The 15,324-nt window shown below is 42.4% G+C and overlaps 1 long non-coding RNA gene across 1 annotated transcript; it reads right to left on the bottom strand.

Moving 5' to 3' along the window:
- Positions 1–7,038: 7,038 nt before the first annotated feature.
- Positions 7,039–8,428, bottom strand: LOC146960536 (uncharacterized). Its single transcript, XR_015035427.1, has 4 exons — positions 8,374–8,428; positions 7,558–7,621; positions 7,337–7,464; positions 7,039–7,237 (listed from the first exon to the last, which is right to left on the bottom strand). It is a non-coding gene; the product is annotated as an uncharacterized LOC146960536 (long non-coding RNA).
- Between the last annotated feature and the right edge of the window lie 6,896 nt (positions 8,429–15,324).

Below are 15,324 nucleotides of genomic sequence, written 5' to 3' on the forward strand. Positions count from 1 at the left end.
GAAGGAGCGAACCGCCATTTCTTTCCCAGATTTTCTGTCTGAGGGAAGAGGGAGGGGTCCCGCACCTCTAGACACCGCGGTGCAACGGTGGCTGCACTTTAGTTCCGCCTTTCCTTTTTACTCGTACAAGACATCTTAATACACAATAAAATACGAAAATATTATTCAACAGCTGACTGGCTATTACTTGCCTTAATAAAGTGATGTTACACTTTTTTTTTGAATATGAAAGTAGATTTTCAAGGTGTATCACACAGACACGCACACGATTCCAGGAATTGATCCAAGTTGGAGCCGGTTCCGAAGAGGAACCGGTTTTCGATTCCCATCCCTAGGCCTGATCCGCTGCGCCTGCGCTAGTTTACGAAAGTAGAGCCCCTCCACTCACCAAGTACGTCTTTGAATTTTAGCAGCAGGATGGATACTGCTCCAGGATTGGTGGTGTTCTTCAATTTTTTTTCTTTCTCTCTATCAATTATTAGGGTCCGGGCAGCTAAGCTGCCGGGACACTATTGTATTCCTAGGAATTCTTCTTCTTCTTCTTCTTCTTCTTCTTCTTTCTTTCTTTCTTTCTTCTTCCAAGGAAGTCATACTTCCCATGGGCGAAAACTCACCAAACTTTGCACAAAGGTTCAGTCCCATGCCAGATTCACTCAACTCCAAGGACATGTGCCCCCCCCTCCTAGGGGGGCACAATAAGCGTTTAAATTTAAAAACTTTAAAAATTCCTACCAAACCAACGGTAGATGCTACAGTGTTGAAACTTCACCACAATGTAGCCTCAATACTGCTGAAACTTTTGTCCACTTAAACTTATTACAAATTATGAAGTCCATCACTCTGTTTTTTTCAATAACTGTAAAACTTTTAAAATGTATCTCCTCCCACAATTTTTGCTCAATTGACACCAAACTTGCTACAGCGCATCTCCAGACCGTCCTCCACAAAACTTGTTTCTCGGATTTTTGATTAAGCAAAAATTGAGCCTACAGTGCATGAAAACGTTTGACTGTAAACACTACTGTAAACATATACCATCAAATTCTTGCTAAATACATTTTCAAACTTCCTGAAAAAAAATGACAATATTCTGGAGTCATGGTTGATGAAGTTTAGCAAATATCTGAATTTTAGTTCAAAAACTGAATTTTTGAGAACATTTTGAATTCTGCTCTCATGGGAACAACTGCAGCCAATGTGAGTGTGGAATTTTTTAAACATCATATTTTCTCTTATGAAGCAAAACACTTATCATTAAAAACAAATCACCAACATTTCCATGCTGTCAAGATGCAATTTATGTATTATCAGATTTTTGTTTAGATGACTGAATTATTGACATTTTGACCATTTCATCACAACAGCTGCCCGGGCACTGACTCACCTGAGTGGATAAATGAAGCTACACAGCAGGTTTCACTACCAGCTAATTAGCTCAATGAGTTAGGAGCTGGTTCTTGGTGTCAGAGATTCTGAGTTCGAGACCCAGCGAGGGTGATGATGATGATGACAGATCAAAATGTCAGATGTCCTCAAGCTATTTTGCTGTCTAAATGCAATTTATGTATTAACAGATTTTTGTTTAGATAACAGAAATCTGCGTTCACAACAGCTGCCCAGGCACTGACTCCCTGAGTCTATTTGAGAAGACACACACCATGTTTCACTTCCAGATAATTAGCTCACTGAGTTAAGCGCTGGTTCTTGGTGTCAGAGGTTGTGAGTTCGAGACCCAGCCAGGGTGATGATGATGACAGATCAAAATGTCAAATGTCCTCAACACAAAATACAAGACAATTGTCCTAATGGTGGCATCACAGCAAGCTTCTAAATTTAAAAATTCAAATAGCTTGGACTGGACCATCTGCGAATGCTCCTAACATCTTAGACTCATAGTAGATGTTTGACAAATACATATCATTATTTTACCTCAAAAACTGATTTTTCTTTTTCTGCCTACACAACAGTGAATGGCTTACTCAATTTGTGAAGCCACTGTTGAACTGCCACTTGTCAATTAGCTCAGTGCGATAGACAATGGTCTTTGATTCCCGAGGTTGTGGGTTCAATCCTCAACTGATGCAAATTGGACATTATAAGGACAACTGTCTTGTCTTCCTATTCTCCTGTTTGTTGCTCAGAATTGCCTAAATTTGCCCAAAAGTAGCCCGGACCCGACCCATCGCTGCGCAGCAGCTATAATTATTTCCTTGATCTTGTCTCTGTCTCTGTGGCTGTGTTCAAAATCACCCCCTATCACGGATGTAGTGCACTATATAGTGCTTTTATATTTGCATATAGTTGTAGTCCCCCAGAGCAGCAACTTGGCAATCAGGAGCACAGACGGCAGCGCTCAAAAGCTCTCGAATGCGCTCCCCACTTTGTATTGTGGATAGAATGTGAATAGTTAAAAAAAAAAAAATAGAGTAGGTGAGGTGTGTCTTTGTATATTTCAAGAAAAAACAACGGCTCAATATGAAGTCAATCATTTATAACAACAACAGTAATATGAATCATAAACCTACTACAGAAAGTACCCTACAACAATTATGTGAAATGTGAATCATGACTGAATAAATATACAGTCACTTATAAAAAACCTACTACAGAAAGTACCCTACAACAATTATGTGAAATGTGAATCATGACTGAATAAATATACAGTCACTTATAAAAAACCTACTACAGAAACTACCCTACAACAATTATGTGAAATGTGAATCATGACTGAATAAATCAATCAATGTTGACCTCTAATATATTTACAAATCTATATTAACGTAATGTTGTCCTATATCTACATGTAGTCATGGTCCTCCACAGCCGGTACTCACCCATCAGGAGCAGAGACAGCTGCCGTCAACAGCTCCCGAATGCGCTCCCCACTTTGCTGGTCCTGGTGTTGGTGTTGGTCTCCAGCATCGTCATCCGGCCTGAGGACCTCCTCTGCTGGCTCCACAATGTCGCCGTTGGAAAGGCAAACATTGTGGAGGATGGCACAGCACTATGACATCGGGGGCAAATGTTAGTTTAACCTCCAGAGCCTTGAACGATGGATCTGGCCTTGGCATGGTGGTAATTGAAGCGCCTGGCCGTTGGTTGGTGGACTGGCTCTTTGTAGGGCGTGATGAGGCTGATGGGAGCAGACAAACAGGGGTACCCACCATCCCCAAGGATAAAAAAGCCTTGGGGTGGATATAGCTGGCCTGTGTACAGCGGGCTATTCTTCAAGACCCTGGAGTCGTGGACAGACCCAGGGTACCCCACGAAGATGTCCAGGTACCTGCCTCTGTGGTCACACACCGCCTGCAGCTGGACAGATGGAAACAGCTTCCGATTGAGGTAACACGGCATCCAGGGATGGGGGTTTAATTCTTATATGGCACCCATCTATGCTGCCCACTGCCCTGGAGAAAGCAGGGGAACCAGCGAGACGGGCAAATTCAATTCCCATATCCTCTAGCTCGGCAGTAGAAGGCAGGTGAATAACTCTTTTTAAAATTTTTAGCAGCTTTCTGGACTACATGACATGTGTACCATGTCATGTACAGTGGTGCGAGGAATGGCAAAGCTGCGGGACACAACACGGTATGAGGTGGCGCTCACCAACCAAAACAAAAAAACCAGCACCTCGAGGTAGTGGCCCCATCCGTGATCCTGCTGGCTGCTTGTGGCTGCGATCACGTTCTCCAGCGAAGCCCTGGAGAGCCGATAGTCGGGCTTCAGGTCCGCTTCCTCATCCAAATACAGGCGAAGTACCGGCATGGTAACGTTGAGCTGGCAGTACGTCTGGGGTTCCGGCTAAAATGAACATTATTTCACTATTTAATATATAATCTTAACAGATTAAGAGATTTTTCCTCAGACACAGACCCTAGATGATTAAATTTAGGACATGGCACCAAGAGACTAGTTTTTAATATTAAATCTGGACATTCTACATCTACCACGTCAAAGTTTTCCTTACACTCATTAGTGATATCCAGTTAGTGTAAACCTAAGTGTTAAGTACACACATTTGACATTCTGTTTCTGTTCTCACAATGGTGTCTTGTGTTTTACAGTTGCTGACATCTCCAGCTCCCTCAAGGAGTCCCTTGGACAGGGAAGAGTGTTCTCCTGACTCCTGCCTTTTTATGTGACCTTCAGCATATATTCAAGTGGTGCATATTCATCAATAAAAGAAATTTTAGAATTCATATTTGTCATTCCTGATTGAACATTACATTTGTATTTTTTAGTGTTTGAGGGTACAGAAATTAGGGCTGCTACAGGTATTTATAGTTGAATAACCAGATGACTACCTATTCCATTATTTTGTTTTATTGTTACTTTCATTACTTGAACTGATAAATCAAACATGATAACCTTATGTAGTTTGTGAGTTATATAATAACTGGTTGAAACTAATTTAAGTTCAATTAAAGCAAAAAGAAAACTGTTATATTTCTGCCATGATTGCCTTTTACACCTTATTGTGTTTCATATGTACGGAAGCGCATTGCATTCACTTGATAAAATAAAATTTAGACACCTTATCTTAATTACGAGATCCTGATGTCGTAATTACGAGATCTTTTCTCGTAATTATGAGATCCTGATCTCGTAATTATGAGATAGAGAAAAAGGAATGTCTAAGTCCGCTCTTGTCTCAATTAGAATCAATGGTCCATGGTAGTACAGTGGATAGAGCAGTTACCTCTCACACGGGAGACTGAGGATGGAATTCCGTGGTGGGGCTTATCGTTTACATGATGTTTTTTAATTTGGAATTAATTATTCTGAATTAAATAGTTTGGAATTAAAATATTCTCCTTCGAGTTTACACGGAAATAATAATTCAGAATTGGGGTTAACATGGAAAACACATTAAATCGCCTTTATTTAATTCTGCTTAACGTCTGGGGGTCGGGAAGCGTTCTGATTGGACAGGGGGTACACGTGTTACGTATTTACGTCTACCGGAAGAAAACAAACTCCATTCTCAGTGTGTGAAGTGAACTGAGCTGCAGCCGCGAGCCGCTCCGCTGCTCCTAAACTTAACAACTTAGAAGCAGAAAGTTTCTCCTCTTAACTGCCAGGATGGCCTTCCCTGGGTGGGGAAGGCGAAGCTCACTGATCGCCTCCCCTGCCTGGCCGCCCCCAGCGGCGGCGGCGCCGGGCTCACTGCCAGGATTGCCTTCCCCGGGTGTGAGCCCGGCCGCCGCCGCTGCTCCGGCGGGGATCCTGGCAGTGAGCTTCGCCTTCCCCTCCGGAGCAGCAGCAGCGGCAGCAGCGGCGGCCGGGCACCGGGGTCTTTGGTGTGTATGAACGGCACAATCGGTTAACGTGGGCCGGTGTGTCCCCCGCTGTCTAATAATGTAGGCTACAGTGGCCTAATATACAAAAAGAGAACGATGTGCTCCACCCAGGATTCGATCCTCGGTCTCCTGTATGGGTAGCAACTGCTCTAACCACTGCACCACCGTAGCATTCATCTATTAAGACAACAAGAGCGGATTTATAGACATTTCCTTTTTCTTTATCTCGTAATTACGACATCAGGATCTCATAATTACGACATCAGGATCGCTGAGATAAGGTGTCTAAATTTTTTTTTATCAAGTGATATGTTACACATATTAAATTAGTTTGTTTCATTCCGTGGTCATTCACTAAATCGTCTAAGAAAATTACTTGTGCTAATAGGTTTCACAATACTGTATCAGTATCAGTTAGCATGTTAGCTAAGATGTATTGCCGTTATTTACCAGTTGATGTCGGCGAATCAACAAATAGTGCGTTAAACGCCTAAGATGCTGTTGCCTTCGTCTTCGTCGATGCCTGAGAAGCAGGAGTTGGGCGAGCAGCATCCAAACAACAGCGGGTACCATTTTTCATCAAGTAACAACTGTGAGGCAACTGTTTTCAACAGAAAAGTAGCCGATAGCCTACAAGCTAAATTGCTACTGGCTGTTAGCAGAGACGTTACTTTGCCACTAGATCGCACGGACTAGCGTGTGCACAATCCGTTACAGCTCACAATGAGGACACCAAACAGTAGTTGACAAATCCAGACTCACACACCATTGATATTTCAACAGTTTATTGACCAAGAAACAAACCACCATGAAAAATCACATCTTTTAACTGCTCCCGACCGGTCCGGTGTGTTTACATGATTCTCGGCGCGTCCGCTTACGTCACAGCAATACCTGGCGCATCTGCTGACGCAACCACGTCCAGAAAATTACCGTCTAGTGTCCGAATTCTCCTCCCGTCATTCCCTACATCGTGTACATGATGTAGTCCACTATATCATATACATGATGTAGTGGATAGGGAGTGAGTGAGTGAGTGGATGATTTCGAACACAGCCCTTGTCTCTAGTTGTCCCTCAAGTGCAGCTAGAGTGAGAATTCCGGGCTCACACAGGCTTTTTATACAGGGACAGTTGTTATGGTTACTGTGCCTAAATTAATTATTATTTATTAATTATTTAATTATTTATTAATTTAAATAATGTAGCCTAAATATCAATCCAGTAGTCACCTAAATAAAAATATTATTTACAAAAACCTTTTGGCATCCTTTTGGCCCAAATCTGGCTGGTCATTTTGGCAAGATTATGGCCAGGCTTTCGGGCCCTAAATGGCCCAAAATAGGCAAGCCAAAAACAAACCAAAAGGAGGCCAAAACTCACCCAAAACTAATTGTGGCCTTCCAAAATACAGCCATAACTGCCCCAAAAGAGCCCCAAATCCCCAAAATCCAGCCAAAAAGTAGCCAAAACCGACCCAAAGAAAGCCCAAAAAGTAGCCAAAAGTGACCCAGAGAGAGGCCAAAACTCACCCAAAACTAATTGTGGCCCTCCAAAATACAGCCATAACTGCCCCAAAAGAGCCCCAAATCCCCCAAATCCAGCCAAAAAGTAGCCAAAACCGACCCAAAGAAAGCCCAAAAAGTAGCCAAAAGTGACCCAGAGAGAGGCCAAAACTCACCCAAAACTAATTGTGGCCTTCCAAAATATAGCCATAACTGTCCCAAAAGCCCAAATTTACCTTGCTGTGTGTCTATGTGTATTGAAAAAAAACAATAGGAAGATTAATATTATTTCATCATCTTTTTATTTTTGAATTTACTGTTGACTGACTCCAGGCTGGCAGGTTGCAGGTCCCCAGCCCAGTAAAACCATCACTGGTCTGTGCTATGCTTGCATCTGTGGTGGTAGAGCAGATGGGGTTTCTTCGTGTGGCATCTAAAGTGACACAGACAAAGAGAAAACAAACTTAACTTATTACTTCTACTGTAGCCTAAGAATGCTTTATTAAAGGCTTTATACAGTTATAAAACTCACCCACTTTAAGTTGTAACTTTTCCATTCATCCCTCGTCAGGTGTCCTTTTCTGTCTGGTCCTTTGGCTTTAAAATGCCCCATACCGTAACCTTCAAAGTGGCAGGCCCAGAAGGTCCAAGAGAGATGACCTGAAAATATTGAGAGAATTACCTACATTGATTTTCAAATCAACTAGCCCACCATTACATTGCCCTACTCTAATAAAATCAAAGGCAGCTCACCAAATCCTTTTAAATTTCAGGAAGAGGCTGGGTTTCCTTCCAGGGCCATCATTTGCTCAGTGTTCTGCAGAGGAAAATAGGATGTAAAAAAGTATGCATATTATGCTTATAACTGAAAAGCAACGAAGCAATTAAATCACAGATAATTAGATTTCTCCCCACATATGGCAGTGAATAAAGTGGGTTTAATATAACAAAACGTTTCACAGCAGTAGGCCTTTTCAGTCCAAATTGGTGGCAGCACTGTCACAACACCACCTAGTGGCAGTTCGAGCTTCTTGCTATACTCTTTGGCTTAAGTTTGGAGTTTTCTTTGTGTTTTCCTGCCTGGCAGCTCACTAGATTATTGCTAAAAAGCACAGCAACATGAGCAATGCTTTTTTGGTGGATACTTTCAACGCTAAATGGTAGGCTAGGCTATGACCTGCAACCTTCTAAATGGTAGGCTATGCTGCTTTCAGCAGATATTCACTGTAGGCTAAAGGAATGACTGATTGTTGCTAGCTAAATTAGCTACTATCTGTGCAAAGTGTAGTCACCAATTACATTAATTACATTAAACTATCTCATATACTCACTGCCAGTGTACTGTATCTATTAAGTTCTCTGTGCATGTCATTGATGTAGTTAAATTGAATGAGCTGGCTGTGCCTGTTTGCTACGAGTTAGCTCATAGCTCACAGCAGTTTTGCCATCGAAATAGGAAAAATTAACATAACTGTGCAGAAAACGTAAACCTTATCGGGTATTTAAACAAGGCAATGATAGAAAATCAGATTTTACTAAATTTAAATGTCTATAATATCATGTACATACCTCCGTGTTGATCAGCTTGAGAAAATGAAGTAGGAGGGCTGTCGTCAGTTGAAACTGTGTACAAATTCCCGCCGTTTGCTTGGTCTTTTGGCTATCCTTTGGCTTTACAAACACATGCCAAAACAAACCATCAGACGTTGCCGCCCTTTTCCCAATCTTCTGGCTTGCCATAAACATGCCATACCAACCCCTCTACTTGATCCCGCCTTTTGCTTCATCTTTTGGCTTGCCATAAACATGCCATACCACCCTTCTATATTATCCCGCCCTTTGCCCAATGTCTTGGTTAACCAGATATATGCCATAACTCAGCCATATATTGCTGGCACCAATTTTGTCTATTAAGGCTAACCAAAACCATACCACATTTGAGCCAAAGGGCTTTCACAAAGCCAAAAGAAAGCCAAAAATGCCAAAAGGATGCCAGAATACAGCCAAAACATTTGCTATCTGGGGCTCTTTTCCAAAACGCGATAAACGCCAAATTTTAAAAAAATGAGTTCGTCACGCCATTTTGCTGTGTACTGAGCCTATTACACTGCTCCATCAACGTATCACGTCAAATCGCTACATTTCCCTGTTTAAAAGGCACCGCAAGATGCAGTTCTCCTCCAAACCGCGATAAGCGCCAAGTCTATTTTTAGCCAAAACGCGACATCTCCTCCCTCTCCTCCGAATTCTATGAGCAGCTCCATGCAGTCCAACATGGCGGTGCTCTGAACCCAGGTCTGTTTTCAGTCATTCATTCAGTAGTTTCTGGGTTCTGTGTTAATTACTGTATCTGTTTATGTGGTGGACACTGTGCCGTTAAGTATACCCCCACAGCCCCCGCATCCCCCCCCCCGTAACGCCGCGTGTCCTCCGTATCAACGATCGATTTTTTTTTTTTTTTTTTTTACAGCAAAGACGTATTTTTGTTTACAGCAACATGTGCTCACATCATGATAGCGTCTGTATTTTGACTATTAAAACTTCCATAGTCCATAGTTCTCTTTGTTTAACATGTAAAGAGACAGACATCATTACCGCCCCCCGACGTGCGCGCACACACACACACACACACACACACACACACACGCGCGCACACACACACACGCACACACACACACACACACAGAGAGAGAGAGACACGCAGCACCTCAGTGATGTTCTCATGTCATGTTGGTTGGTTTTTCAAGACAGAAACCATCAATTTTTGTTTTTTTAAATGTGGATTTATAGCGTTTTGAGAAAAAATAAAATAAACTTTGAGTTTTTAATCAACAATATTGTTGTTTGATTTAATAATCATTGTTCAACATGTCCAGACTGAGCCAACAATCATTTTAACAGGATAAATTAAATATTAACAAAATGGGTGGGTCTAGGTAAAAAATGTAATTTTCTGGAAAACTATTAAAATGGATTTATAGCGTTTTGGAAAAGAACTCTTCATTTATTTAATACGTCTAGTAATTTTTATTTATTTATTTAATCGGTCTAGTAACCGGGGGTTACAGACTGCTTGCCAGAAAATGACTGACCCCAGCGGGAACGCCCATCGGGGTGGTACCTACTCTCTCCACAGCAAATGACCGCCTCCGACAGGAACGCCCACCAGCGTGTTACTGCAGTCCACGTAGCCTCGCATCACCAGGCTCTTCAGACAAGCGAAGAGCCTGGTGTCAGTTACCTCCCAATTAGTTTGCATTCTGGTTCCTGTCTGTAGCGGATACCGAAATCACCAAATTCACCAAAATAAAAGTATTCACCAACATAAAACTTATCAAATAAACATTAACTTGTAATACAATAAAAGCAAAATGTTAACTTAAAGGGATAGTTCACCCTAGAATGATATTTCGCTCATTATCTACTCACCCTCATGTTGACTAAGGGCTGGAAGAAGTTTCAGATTCCTCCGTGGCTTCTCTGAGTTACAGGGGGTCTCGGCATAGCAGTGCATGTCCATATAATGGTTGCAAAGGGACACCGGAGCTCTTCGTAAAAAAACACACACAAAAAAACATCCAAATACCTCCATGATGCTCGTATGTAATGTCCGTCTTGTGCTGAAGCCCCAAATTGCGTAATTGTCCCGAAAAAAATTAAATAAGTCTATATTTTAAGCTTGTTTGTAGCGGAAGCTTCTCGAAGCTCCTCTTCCTGGTCCGTCCAAATCTCGCGTGATTTGCGCCGGCGTCAGCATGCGTCAGTGCGGTTACTGCGAATCACGCGAGATTTGGACGGACCAGGAAGAGGAGCTTCGAGAAGCTTCCGCTACAAACAAGCTTAAAATATAGACTTATTTAATTTTTTTCGGGACAATTACGCAATTTGGGGCTTCAGCACAAGACGGACATTACATACGAGCATCATGGAGGTATTTGGATGTTTTTTTGTGTGTGTTTTTTTACGAAGAGCTCCGGTGTCCCTTTGCAACCGTTATATGGACATGCACTGCTATGCCGAGACCCCCTGTAACTCAGAGAAGCCACAGAGGAATCTGAAACTTCTTCCAGCCCTTAGTCAACATGAGGGTGAGTAGATAATGAGCGAAATATCATTCTAGGGTGAACTATCCCTTTAATGGCTCGGGGACTTTCTTGTAAATTATATTCCTTAAATTAAAGAGTTTTACCACATTTTATTAGCTTGGTGCTTTTATTTTGAAGGAAAGGTCTGTCTCTCTCGCCCTGGATCCGTTTCCTACCAAAACAGCGAGTCAACGGCCCCAGACTAAGTCCACGGCAGAACTGCGAGGACAATGTTGAATTGAGAAGTAGGCTGCGGTATGTCTGTCATTCTGTCATACGCGACAACTTGTCTTTCAATAAACAATCTTGAGATGAGTTTTGGTGGTATAGCCTACTTTTATTGTCGTTGTTGTTTATGCTGCTGCTGCTGTTGTAAGATGATGATGATGATGATGATGATGATTAGGGATGGGTATCGAAAACCGGTTCCTCTTCGGAACCGGTTCCAACTTGGATCAATTCTTGGAATCGTGTGCGTGTCTGCTTTAACGATTCCCTTATCGATTCCGTTTGGTTCAGAAACCCGCGCATTAATTGATTAACTCTTTGAGTGCCAGCCCTTTTATAAAATGGTCAGTGCCATGTGCCAGCGTTTCGGGGCATTTTGAGTAATATTTTAAGACCAAGAGAATATTTAGGGCCACGGGCAATCGCACCGGGCACTGGTCCCAACAGCTATGAAATAGCTGCAGGGACCAGTGCCCGGGCAAAGCCCGGGCACTACTGTTATTGTGTGGATTTTTTCTTATTAGTGTGAATGCTGGAAGCATTCACACTATTGTTATTCGGTTCGGCCATTTTCTGCCTTTCTTCGTCATGTAACTAGTCCTTCATACTTTGTGCTATTTCAACAATTCAAATATCAAATTGTTCAGCCTTTTCGGGACAGGTGTGCTATGTCTTTTCTCTTTTCAACTATTCATACTTTTTGCAATATTCAACTATTTCTGATTTTTTTTTCCCCATAGAGAATGCATTGGAACAGTCTTGAAACTCTTCAAATCTTCTTACTTCTTTCAGCCTTTAAAGCGTCCACATACTTTCAGCTAGAGACTTCATTCAAATCCTGAGCTGTAGACAAACTTCTAATGTATTCATCCTGTATTTACAACTTTTTCATAGCTTGTACCGTTTTTGAGATAAATCCTTTAAAAGCACATGAGGATTTCTGACAAATTTCACACTTTTCAATGAGTGTGTATGGGGTTGGGTCAGAGTGAGTGACATCATCGTTAGAGTGAGAGGGATCGAAAAAACATTCAGGATTTTTTCTGGATAAATTGCCAGCACGGCCACAAATTAAACTCTAGACACATGATTTCCTCACTGGTTTGTAGCCACACTTGTCGTGTCTCATCTGATGTGCTCAAAACAGCAGACAGACTTACAGAATTGTCTCAATGAGCCTAATTGTCCAGCTAGACCCGCTCCAGTGGCTCATCCACTTCAATATAAAAGTAGGAGCTGATTTTTTTAGAAAAGCAGAAATGCCCCCCTTTTCTACCTTGCGACCCTGAGAAAAGTTTTTGCCCTACAAACATTTAATGCACATCAATGTGCTCAGGAAGGTCTCCTTGCCCCAGTAGTCACATGGCCACATTCTGATAAGAGTTACGGTTCTCTTTTTATGGGCTGTTTTCAGAAGCTGCACTGAGCTCAAATCTCTCTGCTCTGCTCTGCTCTGTGTGCAGTTGGTCCAGCTGTAGTGGCCAGCTCGTTATCAAAGTCTATAAATAGAACAAGTGCAGGTGCAGCCTGGCCGCTCGTTAAGATGTTTTTAAACACAGCCCCACACACACACATGATAAACCAGACTGACAGAGGATGTCCACGCACAAACACAGGTATCACACTCACACACAGACACACACAGACACTCACACACAGTCACACATGCACACATACACAAACAAACAATTCCATTCCATTCTTCATTCTTCCATTCTTAGATAATAATTTAAAATATTTTTTAAATGCAGCCAGGGAGCTCTCTGCTCTGCAGCAGGAGAAGGAGCTCAACTTTGTAACTTGCTGTTAAAGCAGATATCAGTGGCACGGCCGTTTCGGCTAATGCTGTGTTCAAGGCAGGCTTTTGAAACCGTAAGTTACAGCTTCAAGTCACAACTACGACTTGGTAGCGTTCCAGGTAACCCGTAGCTCGTGTTTTTACCGTCCTGTTGTCTGTGAAAGTTCCCTATAACGGCCACTCGTAACTTCCGACCCGTGAACTCGTACCAGATCGAACTGGTATGACTTCACAGGAAGGAAAAACACAAAGTACGAGTTTCCTTGAACGCACCATGAGTTAGCAGCCCCCGCCCTTGTCAGGCATCAATTGGTCCTCGTGCTACGTCACCACATTCACGCGCATCCCTTGGCTGCACACACAGCCCTTCATGCCGTTCTCTCTCCTCATTGGATAACACTTGTATCCCACAAGGAAAATTTTCTCCTCGGGTTACAGCAGAGCAGAGTGACGGAGAGACTCGTGTTTAGGCTGAAATACTTCATGTAAGTGATTGCTGACGGAAAATAGGACTATTTAGGACTCATATTAACAAAAACATTCCACTGATATCTGCTTTGAAGACCCACTCCCGTGAAAATCGTGTTTTTTGAGCTTTTCACATGTTCCTGTGGCATTTTTCTTGTGTTAGAGCACTTATCAGCAGAGAAGGAAGTGCAAAATTGCATTTCAGAGTTTTTCTGCCTTCAAACTGCTGTGAACCAATGGCAGACTCAAACTGGCAGTTTCAGGAAGACTGGAGTTGAGGGTGTCACAGCTCCAGGGGAGGGCACTAGTGCTACAAGCTCCCGCCCCGCTCTGCATCTGGCTCAGAGGTGAAAGCCTTCACAGCTCGGTGTAGCTGTCAAGGTATAATAGGTATAGCTCACCTGGTAGAGCAGCTTGCACTGTGAGCAAGGACTATGCACCAGTCTGGGATCGAATCCCAGTGTGGAGTTTTACGTTAAACGCGCTGAATCTGTAATTGTACAATGTCCAGCTGTCAGCAAGCGGGGGGGTGGGGTGCGAGGAGGTGGCTGGGCGGGTGCAGAGCAGCGCAGTCTCCGCCCACCCCCCAGAGGTGCATTGCTAATGTGCATGGCTAATGAGCTGGTTTTAAAATGGCCGAAAAGGGTCGCGGGAGTGGGACTTTAAGTGCTTTTTAATTCATTTTAATTCACCAAAAAATAGTCACAGGTCACAAAAAAGTCCTCTTCTTGCTTGGTGTGGCTAATTTCTGCACTTTCCTTACTTTTTTTTTAAGCATCATTGAAAAATCTCACATTCATCAAAGTCTCAACCTCTTTTGCACAACACCACTGTAGTGTAGGGGGTAAGGTGGCCGTTTGCCAACCCCAAGGTCACTGGTTCGAATCCAAGGGAAGAACTCTTGTTATGTTATGTTGAATTCTGCTCTCCTCCACCGCCTTCAATTGGTTACAGGTGTTTGTTATCTGCTTGATTACTCATACCAGTTTGCAGCACATCTTCACATTACAATGAATGACAACAGTCTTGACAGCAGTGTGCTCTCTGTAGCTGAGTGGCAGAGTGAAGGCTTTATGATCATAAGGTCATAGGTTCGATTCCTGCCTCAGGCATTTCACATCATTGCTTGAGTTTTGATTCCAATTATTCAGCTGTCATTGGACAGTCTTTGATTCCTCATAGTATAAAGCTCATTGTAACTCAGGTTCTCTGTGGCCGTATGGTTAGTGTGTTAGGTTACCACTCATGGAGTTGTGGGTTCAATTCCTTCCATGGACATGTTTCTTGTATGCCATTCCGCATGTCTTTGTCAATTTATTCTGCTAATTCAGCATGGTTCAGCATTGGGTTTCAGCATTCACACGCATGTTCCGTTAGGAAATGCTGTTTCTAGTTAGTGTGACTGCTGAAGCAGTCACACTATTGTTCTTCTGTTTGGCCATTTTCTTCCGCCTTTTTACGGTCTTCTTCTAGTCCTTCATACTTTGTGCTATTTCAACAATTCATATATCAAAACGTGCAGCTTTTTTTGAACTTTATCGGCATTACTTTTCTCTTTTTAACTATTTATACTTTTTCAAATATTTAACTTTTTCTGATTTTTTTCAGCTTTATAATGTGTGTGTGTTGCGTCTAACGAGCAGAGCCAGAGTGGTGTCAGAGTGGATAGAGGCAAAAAAACATTCTAGAGTTTTTCTGGCTAAACTGTCAGCACGGCCACAAATTAAACTCTAGACAAATTATTTTCTCCAGTTTTGTAGCCACACTTGTCTTCTGGCTAAAATTCTGGTCAAAAATGCAAAGAGACTTAGATAATAATTTTAAATATTTTTTAAATGCAGCCAGGGAGCTCTCTGCTCCCATTCAGCTCAATGCATTTTTTTCACATCAGCAGGAGAAGGAGCTCAACTTTGTAACTTGCTGTTAAGTGCTTTTTAATTC

This window comes from Trachurus japonicus, unplaced genomic scaffold, assembly GCF_045865225.1.
Source record: "Trachurus japonicus isolate A0001 unplaced genomic scaffold, Traja_1.0 AP030252.1".
NCBI lineage: Eukaryota > Metazoa > Chordata > Actinopteri > Carangiformes > Carangidae > Trachurus > Trachurus japonicus.